Genomic DNA, 14,994 nt, shown 5'->3' with positions numbered 1-14,994 from the left:
TCATTCTCCGATGTGGAGCAGGGTAGTAACTTACGTAGTGAGTTGGGTAGATAGATCGCCTCGAGGATTACTCACGGGTTGCTCAGGTGACGGCACTGGAAACCTGCCCAGTCCAGACGCCTGCTCGGAGGTAACTGACTTCGCCTGGCCCATGGTATTTAAAGAGTGGGACCCGTGACTGAAGGAGGTGCCTACTTCCGGTGTTAATGAGACGATGGGTCATGTGAGACCGGAGCTGAGCATGCGTGGTGCAACCTAGGGTTCCAGTATTCTCTTGCGCATGCGTGTTCAGATTTTTATGCGCATGCGTGGTGTATGGGGAAAGTGGTACTACGCACATGCGGGCCGCGAGGTACTATCGGTGTATTGTTACCGGAGTAGTAGACTAAGACAAGTGGGGGTGCCTAGGCTAAAAGCGTGTGTCACTGTTGGCCTCAGGCGGGGCTATCCGGCAGATGCCAAGTTCGAGGATATGACGGAATGGGTGCTAACTTGCTAGCGTGCCCCTAAAAAGTAAAGGTGTGATACTTCCATCGTCTCCCGGATATGTTTAGGATATAGCAGTGTCGTTACTAAATCGGTACGTTTTAAGACAAGGGAAGGGAGGTACACCTAAGAGCTGTCTAGACGAGGGTTGGTCTACCACTCGTTGCCTGCTCCTCCAGGCGCGTTCTTAGACGGAGGGACGGATGTAAGATGGAGTGCACTCCATCTTACATCCGTCCCTCCGTCGGATATATATATCCTAAACATATCCGGGAGACGATGGAAGTATCACACCTTTACTTTTTAGGGGCACGCTAGCAAGTTAGCACCCATTCCGTCATATCCTCGAACTTGGCATCTGCCGGATAGCCCCGCCTGAGGCCAACAGTGACACACGCTTTTAGCCTAGGCACCCCCACTTGTCTTAGTCTACTACTCCGGTAACAATACACCGATAGTACCTCGCGGCCCGCATGCGCGTAGTACCACTTTCCCCATACACCACGCATGCGCATAAAAATCTGAACACGCATGCGCAAGAGAATACTGGAACCCTAGGTTGCACCACGCATGCTCAGCTCCGGTCTCACATGACCCATCGTCTCATTAACACCGGAAGTAGGCACCTCCTTCAGTCACGGGTCCCACTCTTTAAATACCATGGGCCAGGCGAAGTCAGTTACCTCCGAGCAGGCGTCTGGACCGGGCAGGTTTCCAGTGCCGTCACCTGAGCAACCCGTGAGTAATCCTCGAGGCGATCTATCTACCCAACTCACTACGTAAGTTACTACCCTGCTCCACATCGGAGAATGATGTAAGTAAACCTAACGCTCCACTTTTGTCTCCTTTACCCACCTGGGTACTCCCTGCTGATACCTATTCTTACCGACTTTCAGCCCTAGATGGTGTGGGCCTCCTACGCCGCTTTTTAACTCATGGAGTAATTTCAACTCTTGTTATAGGTAAGACCACTCGTTGTGCACTTGACTCGTGTTGAACTTATGAACTCAGTAATATTGTTAATTTAGCAATACACGTGTTTTTTTGTTTTTTTGTTGTTTTTTTGTTCTTGTGACTGGCCCGGTGGACAACACACCAGGTGAGCCCGCTGCACAGCCGAGTGGAGGTTTCTGGACCCCGCAGGGCACAGCAGTTTACCCAGCGACCCTCTAGCTGGGTTCTGTGATTGCCAACGGGACCCGTAACCCATCGCTGACTGACATGGGACTACACCCACGCCTGCCCGTTTCTCCTATAAACTTGAGAGTAGCCTGGGCCTCCAGATGTATGATACTATGACTGTCTCATTACAATGTGTGCTTTCTCGAATTGCTGTTTACATATGCAGATGGACAAGGCATGTCCGCATATGTATTTTAACCTCTCCATTTTTTCCTTATATTTTTTTATCCTTCTTTTTGGTCTAGGTCCATTGCAAAGGGGGCACAACAGACTCCTTTTTTTTTTTTTCACACACTACCTGTTTAGGAGACACTGCACTCTCCCCCTGTTGCCGAGTGAGAGGGTGATAATTTACCCCCCCCACTACACATAGTCTGGGCACCTCTCCCCACACTTTTCACTTCTACTGGTCCTGATGAAACGCCATGGATCATTCTGACCACTAAAAGGCGCGAAACATGTCGACCATTTGACCTGTATTTCCAGTTACTACAGACACATTACGTCTTGACAAGTAACATTCTTTTCACGATTTTTATTGTACCAGGGGTACCTTCTTATTAAAATAGCTTCACAGGTAACCCTTAGGTATTTTTATCCTTGCACACACTACCCTCACCACTGACCCCGGTACTCCCCCTCCGCATACCCGCATGCACCCATCGGCAGCTCTCTAAAAGATCTCCGCTAAAGAGACCCTTCGGGGGACCCGTAGGGCATTGCACCGCCGGCCCGACGAGGAGCACCGCCCGATGATGAAGCATGACATCCCTCGGGGTGTGTGAGGGCAACAAGAGACACCTGTGTTGTCTCCCCCCATCCTGAGTACCCCACCCTAGACCTCTAACCCATAGATCTATCTCTCTTTCTTTGTTTGCCTCTTGTTGAGGCCTGGTCTTGGTTGACCTTCAACCATACCGACCCTGGAACAGTGCCTTCTAGTAATTACCATACCTTTCCACTTAACATAGTAAATGGTGATTCTGAGTCCGAAATGACCTTTGCTCCAGAACTTCCATCGTCACCTGGTTTGTTTGGCCTTACCTCGTGGATTTTGCTTGGTTGCGGTCTACCTGACCTGCAAACTCTCGCAAAATGCCCCTTACGCATACATTTAGCACACGTGCGATCCTTGGCAGGACACACACTTGCGTTCCCAAGGTGAAAAGGGCTGCCAGATCTAAAACATTCTAATTTTCTCTAGTACTGTCTATTTTTTGTCTTGTCAGATGCTCTTCCTGGACTTTTCATTTCTTATGTTTCGGTTTTACCGCTAGGACGTCCGGAGACTTTGCCTCCAATAAAATCATTTGATCCATGAATACTGTTGTACTTTCAATTCTAGAAGCTATTTCAAGAGCTTTATCTAATGTAAGATTTGGTTTAGATAATAACGCTTCCTGAATTCTTTTGTTATTGGTCTTCTCAACCAGTTGATCTCTTATCATTTCCTCTTTGAAATCCCTGTACTCAGATGAGACCGTCAGAATCCTCAGGCAGCACCCACATAACTGGCAGCAGATTCTTCTTAGATGTGTGCTCTTCTGTAAAACTTATGTCGTTCCATAATAACATTCTTCCTAGGTTTGAACCTCATATCCAAGGATTTGATAGCCGATGCATACTCATCAGTGACTCCATCCCCCTCACCTTCACCCTCAATAGAAAGAACAACTGAGCCTAGACAGTGATGAAGAATCACACATTTCTTGGGTGAAGTAATCTCCCTCCAAAGCATCCAAGTAAGCTTCGAACGCTTCCTTCTACTGTTCCCAATCTAGTTCAGGGGTTGTAGGACTTGGAGAAAAACCTGACAGAGGAACCAAGAAATGCTGCATCATGACCCTGATGGCCTAGGTTAATTAAAGAATCAAGGACAGCTTACTGAGGCTTAGAACTAAAACAACTGAAAATACAATTCCTTAAGAAAAGGCGTGCCAGTCACTGTGTAATATATGGTATATAATGTAATATAATATATGGCAATTGCAGACACAGAATGAGTCCCTTGTAATTAAGTATTGCTCACACGACCGGTGTGCCTGTCACCGTGGTGCAGGCTTTACTGTAACTCAAGAGAATTCTAAGACCCGTGTGCCTGTCACCATGGTGTAGGCTTTACTGTAACTCAAGAGAATTCTAAGATAACATGCAGTAGCAAAACAGTGTGCTTGTCACTGAAAATATTCCATGTTGCTTACAGAAGAAAACATTTGACACGCATAAAGAACAGTGTGCGTATCACTGAAAATTTCAATGTTGCGACAATTGCAACCTAGTGGCAATGCACACTTTCACCACTGAGCTGTGCTGTGTCGATGCATTGGCGAAAAGCGCTCCTGTGACGTATCTGTGCAGCAGGAAGCGCAACTTCTGTTGAAGCGAGAGCAGTAACCTTCCGCTTGCGGCAGGCACAAGCAACACCACAGAGATCCGCGGGACTGAAGTCATCAAATAAAGTACCTCGTATAGCACAATCGCTATACCGAACGAGAGCCTCGTCCTCAGCAGCTCCTGCGGTGCAGGGACAAACGAACATGAACGGAGCCCAGCTGTGCAGAACAGATACCTGAATCCTTGGCACGTGGGTTCTCTGTCCTGCTGCCAACTCATCACCTCTAAAAGGAGTCGGTAAGTTCAACACTTTATTGTACAATTCAGAAATGACAGCAACAGCAAGTCATCACAGTTCCGGCTCCTTGTCTTCCTTCAACCACCTCCCGGTCAAATAGTTTTTCCCCGCATTCTCTCCCCATGGGAACCTTCGCATTCTTGGTTAGAATGCGAAGACCCAACAACGAGTCAAACAATCTTCCCATTTCAGGTGAGCCAGTCTATTTCCACTCTAAAAGACAAAGCTGGAAAAGCCACATGGTTGAGAAGGGTCTAAAAACGACACATACTGGCATGTGAGGCCTGGATGTGGGTGGCCATCACTGGAGGGTGGAGCGCTGAGCAGCCGGTGAAGTGTCAGTACTTACACACTGATGTCCATCATTGCATCACTGGAGATCTTGCAGTCATTGCTTGTGGCTGGTCAGAGTTCTCATTCTACTACTACGATTCCCAAAATAACCCTTTCTAGACTCTTCCCTCCTCTACCCCTCCTTGCATCATCTCATACGTCTTTTACTATTCAGATCTCCCAAACAAGCCTTTCTAAACGCTTCTTTCTGGCTCTTCCCCTCCACCTCCCCTTTACTCATCTGAAAAAAAACCCTCCTACTGCTATGAACTCCCCCCCAAAAAACTTTCTAGACCCTTCCATCTTCTATCCCTCCACTATTCCTTTTCAATCCAAATAACAGACTAACATGTCCATCGCTTAAATTAATTTCATATTTCCTTTTACTAATTACCCACTAATCTTGTTTGGGTCTGAAGTAGCGTGCTACCCACCAAAAAGGGCTTCAACATGTCATCAGGGGTAGCAAGAGCTATATAAATGCAAACTCTCCCTCTTCCATCCCTCCGCTATCCTTTTCAATTCAAATAACAGACTAACATGTCCACTGCCCAAATTAATTTAATATTTCCCTAGACAAATTCACCACAAATAATTTTTGGGTTCCAGAGTAGCGTGCTACTCGCCGAAAAGCTCTTCAACACCTCATCAGGAGTAGAAAGCACTATATAAATGCAAATCTTTCCCTCTTCTATGCCTCCACTATCCTTCTAAATCCAAATAATAGACTAACATATCCACCGCTCAAATTAATTTCATATTTTCACTATGCTAATTCACTACTAATCCTTTTGTGTTCCGGAGTAGCTTGCTACTCGCCGAAAAAAAGCTTTGCGCCTCATCAGGGGTAGTAAGCTCTATATAAATGCAATTACAATACAATACAATTTAATAACAATATTGGCTATGTAGAGAGCACAGCAAACTGATGCATGGTGGCTAATGTGTGGCAACATCACAGAGGGTATTGTTTATGTTGAAAAAATATTACTTGCAATAAACTTAATTCAGTGATATAACAATCAAATGTCCTTAATTAAGCCATTGATAAATGTTGAAAAATGCATGTTTTTCATTTTAAAGGCTTTTTCATGTTTTTTTTGGTCTAATTTACAACTTTTTATGGATTGGCTCGTACTATGGTTCCTGGAGCCAAGCCAGATTCTGTGGCAGGACCGGAAGCTCTGATTAAGCTTCTCAAACTTTACAACTCCAATTCACAGCAGCCAATCAAAAAACAGTTAACATTCAAAACACTACATTTCCCAAGAGGCTTTGAACCCCGCCCCCATAAACCACCAATCAACTGTGTCCACCATATACAATATAGAGAGGCACCATCTTTCTGACTCTTTCTTTGCGAAAAGCAGTCTATAACCAGTCCAAACCATGACAATGTACAGTTCCAACTCTCAACGGAGAGTAAAATCCAAGAGAAACAGGATCCAGGATGAGAACAGCTTTCACTGATCCAAGAGATTTAAGTTTGCTTCGAACCCGCTCCTGAAATCAAAAATATGTTTGAGTTCGAGTGAATTTTAATCATGAACAGAAGGGAGGGAAAAACAATGTCAAACATAAGCCATATGAGATCATGATAGTCTAGATATAACTCCTGTCCCAACAGGTGGGATAATCCTCGCCTCCGTGTTCTTAATAGAGTCTAAAATTCTTATCGCAATTTGCTATTAAAAAAAAGTATTCTATGGCAGGACCCGAGGCTCTAAATTTGCTGGCTCAAAGCTCACCAACAACCATAGCTAAAGCATGCACAGTGGGTTTGTAATAAAATATCTTAAACATGGAGTCAGATGACAAATCAGCAGCTCTGAGAATATCTTCTAATCTAGAATCCATCACAAAAGCTTTGGAGGCCATAGTACCTCTATTAGAATGAGCACCATATGCAGATATGCCAATCCCAGCTTTAGACATGACCCATTGAACCCAACGTGCTAAAGTAGCAGCAGACACAGGGCGGAACGGTTTCTGGAGTGCCAGAAGTAAGGGGCTCAAGGGATCAGCCCTATGTGTCAAAGTACGTTCCTCATAAACCTTTAAACATTTTAATCCACAAAGTTTGTCATTGTGAGGAAAAGCAGGATAATCAATAGAGCGTGACATAGTCATAGTTCGTTTAGAAATAATGGAAGAGACACCATATGGAGAAAACAACCTACCTGCTAGATCAAGAGCACGTACATCCAACACTCGTTGGCAAGAAATCAAACATAAAAGCATGGTTAATTTAGCTGAAAGTTGTTTCAATGACAAATCTTTATTTTCAAGCCAAGATTCTGGCAAGGAGTGCACATCATTAACATCCCATAACTGAGAGTATCTGGGTCTCGGTGGTCAAGCCACCCTTATTCCTTTCAATAGCTTACATACAACAGGGTGAACACCCACCGGTTTGCCATCTATAGGGTTGTGTCCAGCTGATAATGCAGACCTAAAAGTGTTTTCTGATCTCTAACATAAACCAGATTCAGCACATTCTGAAAGGAAATTAAGAACGTCCTTCAATTCGGATCCCAGAGGATCCACCTCCCGTTAAAGGCATCAACCCACCCATCGTTTCCATGCAGAAGAATATCGTTTACGGGTGGAGGAAACCCAAGCTTGTTGTATAAAGTCGGCAGCTGCCGGTGAAATTCCCTCAATTTCTTCATGTCTCCTGAGATTTTCCAAACCATGAGCGTCAATTGGTCCTGAGGGCAGAATTCACATGAAAACCTTGCCTTGTTTTGGGCTTGAGGCTACACAAGGACCTCTAGCGGAGCCAGAACCAGGCATCTGGCTCAAGCCTGACTCAAGGTTTCAGTGACTAGCTGATAGAAATTGGGTTTCTGGTTGGCAGAGGTATGCACCCTGTCCAAGCAGGAACCAAGTCCTAGTCAGGGTAAGTCACAACACACCCTAAATTATCCTGTGCTCACCCTCTGGTAGCTAGGCACAGAGCAGTCAGGCTTAACTTAAGAGGCAATGTGTAAAGTATTTGTGCAACACTTAAAACAGTAACAGAGTGAACACACCACAAAAAAGACTCCACGCCAGGTTAGAAAAATAGAGAATAATTTAAAAAAATAAAACTAGACCAAAAAAACAAAAATACAACAATTAGAAGTTGGGATATGAATAGTCAAAGAATAAACTGTAAACAGCGCTTAGAAGCAATAAGCACTTAAAAGGGAAATCTGATTGCGGTGGACCGGGACAAAAATCGAGAGAGAGAGAGCAAGAGACACCATACATTGGGATGAGCAGTGCTATAAGATTGAGACTTCCAGAAAAGGAGGGCCCATGGCTCTTTATGTGACATATTTTACATTGAGCGCAGCTAGAAGTGAAAATAAGACTGGCCCTGCCGATTCCTGCTCCAAATGGAAAGCAGACAATGTGCAGGCACTGCTGAATGTGTCTCGGTGTTTGCAGGTTATGTCAGGACAAATTCAACGTATTTCACTGGGTCCAGCCAGATGGCGGCTCAATAATTGCTGCTGAATCCAGACTGGATTGCCCTCATCTTCTGTACTGGGAGTGTGAGAAAATGAATTTAATTTAGTACAGCACCGAGCAGCGCCTTTCTGTGCAAACACTTGGATGCACAATCATTTCATACAACTCTCACACTTCATTTGCCTGCAGTGCCCTTTCTCTCTTGTGTGAGGCTAGAATGCCACTGCACCCAATCCTTCTGGAATTGTAGGTCATTGGAAGTTACCCATCCCATGTGCTGGACAACCAGTGCAGCCCGCCTAAGCAAGTCTGAATGGCAGGATTCAAGCCTTGCAAGGAGAGGAGAAGTGAAGATCTGAGCGGTGCAGAGTGTGTGGAAGAGTAGGCTAGTCTTGAGCTTTGCCAGAGACCATGAATGAATGAGTAAAAGACCTGGCAGCTAAAACAAGACAACACTGTCCTATTCAGTGGAAACTAGCTTTCGAGGCAGCTGTGATGTGACCACCGGTGACTTACAATGTAAGAATGAAAACGTAAGTACTCTGGCAAACTTTTATGAAGCCTATTTTTGCATTGTCAAATATCCATACATATATTGGCTTGTACAAAAATCTGCTGAGTGATTGCTAATTCCCTTTGCCGACATCCACTCTTTCCCACCCTTAAAAAAGTTTTACTTCTTTTGCCCTTGTCAGGATTAAATACCCTTTTTAGTGTGGTAAGAGATTGGAGAGGAGTTGGTGAAGATCATTAAGCATGTTGGTTTGTGGTTGCACAGACTCCTAGGCCATCCCTCGCCTGGATCTGCTGCATCCTGTCTACTTCAGCCCCTGTAGGCACAATTGCAGACAGATGGCAAAGTCAGAACCTCGCTAGAATCCAACCCATGATATAATTTAATCCCTAATATAATCTTACACTCTATTGTCAGAGCTCTGATATAATGCGAACACTGCCATGGTTTGTCGCCTCACTGCATGGCACAAGTGGATCCTTTAAAAAAAACTTTAAGGGAACTAATACATTTCTGAGGAACCCCTTTCTTTGAGCAAGTAGATATTACATTTATTGCTCACCCCTGGGCCTTCCTGTCATTGATTTATTTTGTTTCAGCCAGTAGAGAGGGCCTTGCATCATATGAGCAAGACTATGAGGGAGGCAGCATTCACAATGACAAAAATACTAATTAATACCTCTATTAAAATTGTAATAATAAATGGTGATGTAGTGAGGAATTTGAAGCGTTGAAGCAGGCACTAAGCAATTCCAGCCTTATCCTTAATCTTATAAAAATAAGATAAATGCTTTTCAAGTTAATACATTCGCTGCCCACGTAAAATGATTTAACCTTAATATGTTGCCTTTGGAATTTCTTGTTTACAATTACTATATTTCGATCCAATAAATCATAGTCGTGTATTATGCATAATATAGCTTTTAAATAACAGTTCAACTGCTCTTAATTTGTACGCATAACCACTGGAGCGCACCTATGCGCTATTTCACTAAACTGATTTTTTTTTACCCTTGAGCTACGTGACTTGTAGTTTAGGAATAATTCACTCTGCTCTTAATAGAGTAGGTTTGGAGGGCATGTAGTTGCCCTTGAAGGGCAATAGTAGTTGTATATAGGATTATTAAATTCCCAGAATAGAGTAATGCAGTCACGGGCATCCATTAATTTGGGGACATTTGGATTTGATAATCAAAGACAGGCAGGGAGATCATAGATAAAAAGAGAAACAGTAGTGGTGCAAGCATATAGCCCTGCTTTTCTTTGCCCACCGCTGGTATTTACTTGGTTCCATGTGTATGTATGAAAAACATCCAGAAGTGGTAAACAACCATTTGGAAGCACCTTGGCAGCAAGCTTACAATAGCACATGGTCCAGAACCTCAAAGCTGACTTGAAATCGACAACTCATATGCAGAGTATACCTGCCTCATAGACCTTCTAATGATTATGTCCAAACTATTGTGAGCTAAGTCTATTTAGCAAATTTGACACAAAATCATAAAAGGTCATCTGCCAGTTTGTTCTATTTGTTAAGTGAACTCTGTATGATGTTCATTGTATAGTCAATGTAATGGGGCAGTTTGCTCAGTAAAACAGACACCTTAGTGATTTGAGTAATATAACTTCATGGGAATTAAGATAGGATAGGCCAAGCGCTACATGTATTCCCCTGCTTAGCTTTCCAGTCCCCCTTCCCTAAGTGACTTAATTGAGGAAGAGAAAAGAACACGCTGCAATTAATTAGAAGGTGGGGACATATATTGTCAAATTGACCTTCAAGAGAAAGGTATTCTTAGTTTAGAAAAAAGGATATGTTGGTGGTCCCTACAAACAGGACAGATGCCGTGTGTCTGTTTTCTGTACCTCTAGGTAAGTGTGTGTGTGTGTGTGTGTGTCTGTGTCAAAGGCCTCTACCTGAAGGTGAAGATGTGTCAGGCATCCTTGCATCTGGAGAGTTGTCATGGCTTTATCAAGATAGACGGCATGGCACCTGAGTCGGGTTTCTGTATAGTTTGAAAATATACACAATCTGTGTATATTTCACACTAAATAGCATGACTGGGACTTTTAACCATAGGAACACAATGTAGGGTACGTTTTGGCCAGACGTCTCTGTGAAGAGAACAGAGTGAGTGTCGGGGTAACTGCAAAGAGGACGTCACCTGTGCCATTTTAAAGCAGGAGATTGGTTCAGCAAGAGGATGCAGGAAATTACCTCACTGAAGGCATTAATGCCCAAACAATTACCACCAAGGTATTTTTGGTTTCTTTCCAAATCCATTATTTTATCAGTATGTTCTGTAGGGCTGCTATGGTGATCCATCAAGTTTTTTTAGGATAACCACATTTCCATGTGAAGAAGTTAATATACTTGCATCTCATTGAAGCCTATTTTTTTATACTTCTTGATCATTCTGAAAGATTTACTGAAAAATTTGTAGTTGGATATATAACACACATTTTTGCTATTAAGCAAACATTTAGAATTCTCTCTAAAGCAAACACTGTTTTTGGCTAAGATATATGATCTACAAGCCTCCTTGTAGTTAGCCATCTGATATATCAAGGAAGAGGGCAGAAGACGTAAGTATGTACAGATTGCTGATTGTAGTAATTCCTCTACTCACCCATCATCCTATGTTTCAAAGCCTATTTTTGCATGTTATCTGGAAATGCTTGCAAAAATGACATTGTCAAGGGAAGGTAGTACAAATACACAGGGAGTGTGGGAGGATAACAGGCATGGCCAGAAACCCACATGGCTTTCCTTTTCTGCTGTGGCAAAACATTCCAGTCCCTCCCCATATGAAGGAAAGATATTCTAGATGAATCAAGGAAGACTGGAGATTTGAAAGAAGTGGGGCTGGCTAATGGGTCAGTGATAATAATGTTCTCTTCATGTATCCATGTGGTGGTGTGAGTCAATATATTTTAGTTTTTTGTGATTATCCAATATAGTGTCAAGGGAGGAAATTACAAAAAGACAATAGTGTCATACTATCTGTCAGTCCTTGATACAGTTAAAATGTTATAGTGTTTCTTTAGCTCTATTTCACTAATGCAACCAGCTCCTGCTTTTGTTTTACATAGATTATAACAATTAAGATATATGCATTTTTATTCTCATGAGATTCTATATTTTATTTCCACTGTAATAAGTATCTGATATACAGCAAGAAATAATTAAATAGTGATTTACATATATAAAAACACTGTTATGAAGGAAAGTTGTTGTAGCAGAATCAAAAACATCTCTCAAAACAGCTAACATCTGCAGCATAGAAATTGATTTAAACTTGAAGATATCAGTACCAGAAAAGTGACCCATACCAATTAAAAAAGATATAAGTGTCTCGAATGTGAAAAGTCTTTCAAATCAAAAGCAGTGCTGATGCGACATCAGGGAATCCACTCTGGGGTAAAACCGTATTCCTGTGCTGAATATGTCAAGGCTTTTAGGACAAAGGATCGGTTATTGCTGCATCAGAGGACCCACACTGTTGGACGGCCATTTAAATGCACTGGATGTGACCAGGGGGTTAGGACAAAGAAAGAGCTAATGCTGCATCAGAGAACTCACACAGGAGAAAAACCATATGAATGCATTGAATGAGGCATGGGTTTCAGAATAAAGCACCAAGTACTACTACATCGCAGAATCGACACTGCTGAAAAACCATTCAAATGCACTGAATGTGACAAGGCTTTCAGTACAAAGGGAGCAGTAATGCTACACCAGAGAACCCACTCTGGGGAAAGGCCATATAACTGTACTGAATGTGACAAGGCTTTTGTAACAAAAGGAAAGTTAGTATTGCATAGGAGAATCCACGCGGGTGAAAGACCATATAAATGTACTGAATGTGAGAAGGGTTTCATAATAAAGCAACATCTAACAATACATGAGATAACCCACTCTGCTGAAAAACCTTATAAATGTACGGTGTGTGACCAGGCTTTCAGAACAAAACGTGAGCTACTATTACATCTGAGTACCCACTCTGGGAAAAAACACATATATGTACTGAATGTGAGAAAGCTTTAAAAAAAAACAGCAGTTACTACGGTATGAGAGAATTCACATAGGTAAAACCACGAGTGCACTAAATGTGTCAAAATCTAATATCTCCTTCTTGCGATATGGTGGTGGACCACCCCAACTAATTAATCAACAACTGTGCATGGAGGTTAGTGATTGAACTCTTGTGGTTCTAGCTTTTCTGAAAGAAAGTTTATTCTTTCCCTTTTGGGGTAGTTATGGTGTTATTACCTTTTTTGGTTTTGGCAAACACAATTTTTCCTTTTCATTTGAAGTAATGCTTATACATATCCCATCAACTTTGAATGAATCATTACATTGTTGAAACTGAGGAAATATGAATTTTTATGGTCAATTGTGTCCCCTATCTTAGACCCAACGGCTCCATGTACATGCTACAAGTACATGTATGTTCCCTCCACTTCAAGCTATGAAGACGCAAATACAATTGTGTCCAACGTTAACATGTCCTCTTTCAGATCTGCCATGAATGGGTCAGATATTCCGTTCCTAAGTATGCCTTGCCACCGTCTTTATATGGTATACTTTTCACGTTTTCCAGCTCTGGCAAGGTAGGCCCTGAATTCTGCCATCGAGCTTTTCCTGCTTCTGCCTCTGAATGCTTCAGCCTGGACCTGTATCTGTATCCATGAACTTTGTCCTACTCCCTGCGCGGCTAACGGTGCCCAGCCCGGCCTGTTGCCTGCCAAAAACTGTATTCAGCCTTCAAGTTATCTGCTCCGCTCCTCGAGAAATGCATTCCTGTCTAGTAGTTTAGGTAAACATCCTTCCAGCTACAGAGCAAAGGGCCCGGCCTTACTGTCTCCGTGCAAGTAATTCATGACTTTCGTTACCATGGTAGGCCCATGCCCCCTCGCATCACATGTAGACACTTAGACGCTTGTACACGCACTAGCAGTCAGTATAGAATAGCCTCTGCTTGAGAGACCTTTCCTTCCAGATAATATAGTTCCTTAAACACAAGATATTAGATACGATTTGGAATTAGGTTGTCCTGACATCCCAGACTTCTGTCTCCTCATGTAGGGCTAAATGTCAAGTCCCCTTCACCCTCTAGTTACACGTCAATCACACGTCATGCGGCTGTGCGCGCATCTCTGCCATGTATTTCTGCTGACATTGCAGGATTCTCTTATGGATCCACCCACTTGTGTCATCATCATAATGACGTTTCTAGTACATGCCTTTATGCACGCCTATTGTAACGCCTTTTTCATTACGTATGTGTATTCTTATCTCTCTTCTCAGCTGTAACGCCTTCTGCATATGTCTTTACTGTAATGCATTTACTATAAATATGATAACCTGTCAATAATGTATTGCCTATCCCTTCCCGAACCTTAGTGGTGACGGAACCCGATTGCCTGGTTCGAACCATAATTCTTTTGTAAGGAATAAATTCCCTTTTATAACCTCAAATACCACGGATTCTGCCTCTTATTTTTACTGAGTTATTCTTATTGAATTTTACCGCATAAATTAAGTCTAGGTAATTTAAATTTACCACATAATTGGCGCCCGAACAGGGACACCTCTCACACCCCACGCGCCGGAGGTGCGTTGCAGACCCGGTCTCCTGCCACAGCCGGACGGACAACTACGCGTACCCGCAGGATTTCCTGTATCTCCCTCAGGCCAACGGGGGCGACTGAGGCTGCGATCAACACCCAGACGAGGCGGTGAGGAGTGCGGAGAATCCCGACCAGAGCCTAGCTGAGAGAGCAAGATCCGAGGTATACAGAGGCCCACCAGATTCCGAAGTTCCGAAGTATCTAAGTCACGAGTCGAGTCCAGTCCAGTTTGGTCTAGTCCAGTCCAGTTTCCGAGGCCTTCCGTTCCGTGCTTCCCGGTGAGTACCGTTGCTGGGGACGCATTTAGACGTGCACATTGGTTTGTGCCGGTCAAGACGGGTTTGGGTACACAGACCTGGTCTGCACTGTTTCAGCAGTGTATCTGTGCTGTTTAGCAGTACATCCAGTATATTTAGTATTATGCAGTTAACTAGTTTTATTCTAATTATTATTGTTCGTTCTAAAATGTTTTGATATGTTTTAAATGTCGTGGTATGAGTGATTGTTCGATCTTCATTATTGTGTTTATTGTATTAATTGTGTTCAAGTCCAAGTGTTAAAATTCAAGTAAGAATCAAGTAGCAAGGTTCAAGATGCCGTTATTCTCGAAATTAAGACAGATAAAAACTAGAAAAGGGATACTCGAGGAAGCCGTTCCCATTCCACCTGGGGACACTCCGGGGTACTTTATGTACCATAAACATGGCCTAGATGCCGTATTATATCTTGATTTATGGGTGGACTACACCAAGGA

The sequence above is a fragment of the Triturus cristatus genome, chromosome 6 (genome assembly GCF_964204655.1).
Source record: "Triturus cristatus chromosome 6, aTriCri1.1, whole genome shotgun sequence".
NCBI classification, from domain to species: Eukaryota; Metazoa; Chordata; class Amphibia; order Caudata; family Salamandridae; genus Triturus; species Triturus cristatus.
The sequence above is the reverse complement of the archived record's forward strand: the minus strand, read 5'-3'. Positions refer to the sequence as shown.